The 2,518-nt window shown below is 30.6% G+C and overlaps 1 long non-coding RNA gene across 1 annotated transcript; it reads right to left on the minus strand.

The window, feature by feature from the left end:
• Positions 1–1,377: 1,377 nt before the first annotated feature.
• Positions 1,378–1,664, minus strand: LOC115878792. The gene is made up of 3 exons (XR_004049606.1): positions 1,616–1,664; positions 1,459–1,559; positions 1,378–1,406 (listed from the first exon to the last, which is right to left on the minus strand). It is a non-coding gene; the product is annotated as an uncharacterized LOC115878792 (long non-coding RNA).
• Between the last annotated feature and the right edge of the window lie 854 nt (positions 1,665–2,518).

A 2,518-nucleotide genomic window follows, 5' to 3' on the forward strand; every position in this document is an offset into this window, starting at 1 on the left:
GAGAGGCAGATTGGACAAAGCAGCGCGATATTTTCATAAATGCTATTTTAGCATTTCATTTGGAAAAAAAATGTTAATCTGGTGGGAGCATCGTCTCGATGACATTGAAAACAGATTCTGTTTGACCTTGATAGTGTGATATGCATTTTTGCTTGGATACTCCAGTAGCGCACGTAGGTATATAGCTTGAATTTGTTAAATTAGTTTTTTTTATCAAAACTAAAAAAAAAATCAAATATAACCGGATCGATATAAAGACCTGTTTTGTGATTTCGAATATAATTATAAAAGAACAGCCATATTTTGCATTATGAAAAAACATTGATTTTTATTACAGAAGAAAACTAAGAATAATTTCAAATACTAGCTTAACAGGTATACAGTTCTACATAAATACAGGATTCTGAATTTTTCATAAATTAGGATTCTGGTTCAGACAATAGCTGCACACAGTGATGGGCGGTAGGTAAATACCAGTGGGTATAATAAACCCAGATAGCACATTTACGTTCTTTTCATATGCGAAGCAAGTGACTTTGGAGAACAACAATGTTCTATTCACATTCCTTTTTTTTCATTGGGAACATATATGGCACATGAATAGCAGAGATTACGTTCCACCCTATTCAAGTGATATAGAAGTGCGTTTCACATTCCAAGATATATTCTATGAACGTGAATTATATGTTCGTAAAAGAATGTATTTAAAAATAATATTCCAATTTTATGGTATTCATGTTTTTAATATTCTATATTTATGCTTTTCATATGTTTCTCATATTTTTTTATTGTCTACAGAGGCAAAATAAAACACTAATTTACCACAATACACCAAAACACTTTACTTTTGCACAGGACGCGCGTTTCGCTAACCATGTTAGCATCATCAGCAGATGGTCAAAATTTAAGTTTTAATCATCTGCTGATGACGCTAAGATGATTAACCAAACAAGCGTCCAGTTCAAAAGTAAAGTGTTTTGGTATATTGTGGTGAATTAGTGTTTTAATTTGCTGTTGTAACACCAAAGATTCCAACCCTCAACCAAACCCTCAACTCTGTATCTACTGGGTGTCCTGTATAAGGATGCCCTGTATCAATATCCTATAAACTATAGATATAGATACAATTTTTTTCATATTTAGCAATTTTTTTATCTCTTAAAATCTATAGGATACCTATACAGTACATTCATATCTGGAACACACTACAAACAATTTGCTGAAATTAAATAATTTGGTGTGTAATAATCAAAAATTAACTAATAAATAGAACGGTTAAAAATAATAGGTAAGGATAAAGACGAACTTGAGTAATATATGTTTATTAATTAAAAATATTTTAATATAACGATATACATTGATATTATCTTCTATGTCTATGTTTCTACATTCTCTTGTCTACCCTTCTGAAATAATATCAGCAGAATTATACTGTTCAAATAAATTTGCACAACTTACCTTGGTATTTTTTAATCTTTCTTTTGTTTTTACAAGCCATATTTTAATTATATTGATAATTTCGGTTTCTTTTGACTCTTGAAATTGACCTTTCATGGAGTCTAAAATATATGTTATTACAGTCTTTGCAACACCAAATATCTTTAAGTTCAAATACCTAAAATTGCTTTTGGCCACTAACAATGATTTTAAACTTCTCTTCTGTTCCCCATCCCAAGAATATTTTGTGCAATTTCATTGCCCAGAACCTTATAAAGCATTTTCCTTGTACTTTGTGCTACTCCTGAACCACCAAGTCTAGATAATTCTCGAACCTAATAATTCTAAAAAATACCTTTCTCTTAAAAAAATACACAATAAATGATTATAGAAGAGCCTACATAAATACCTATATAAATACTATATTGTAAGAAATTTCAGCACTGGAACTACACTTATCAGAACAGAAATCTTCAATGATACTACCAGAGATACTACTACTTTGATGATGTACAGAGGATAATAAAAAATCACTTTGGTCTGAATCCAGTTTAATGTACAATATTGAAGTCATATTTGCGTAACATTGACTTAATAAGATTTTGGCTCCTTTTTTTTTGGTTGAATTTTAAAATATTTTTTAGTATAACCTATTTTTTCTCGAGGTCTCATGGTTTTAAATTCACTCACCTTAAAAGAAGATACTGAAAACACAAACATAACAAGAACTATTTTACCGATTCTATCCTTAAAATAATTATTTGCATCACTTATCTTTACGTTATCTCAGTGTTTTAATAGAGAACAACGACATACGGTCGAGTCGGCCTACAAACAGGTAAACGTTTACGTACGCATGCGCATTTCTTATATTTTCTATTTTTTATACAAGTAAAAGATTCTTTACGTCTACGTATACGTGCCAGGAGCGGCCGACTCGACCGTATGCCGTTGTTCTCTAATTATTAAAATAGTTTGGATGAAGCACGTTTACGTTTATAGTTCACTTGTTGTTTTTTTATTAGGTTATGTTATGGATGTACGATTCGAATCGATTTCAGTCGAAGATCGATCTTTTTAC

The sequence above is a fragment of the Sitophilus oryzae genome, unplaced genomic scaffold, assembly GCF_002938485.1.
Source record: "Sitophilus oryzae breed Bouriz unplaced genomic scaffold, Soryzae_2.0 scaffold_1525_pilon_pilon, whole genome shotgun sequence".
NCBI lineage: Eukaryota > Metazoa > Arthropoda > Insecta > Coleoptera > Curculionidae > Sitophilus > Sitophilus oryzae.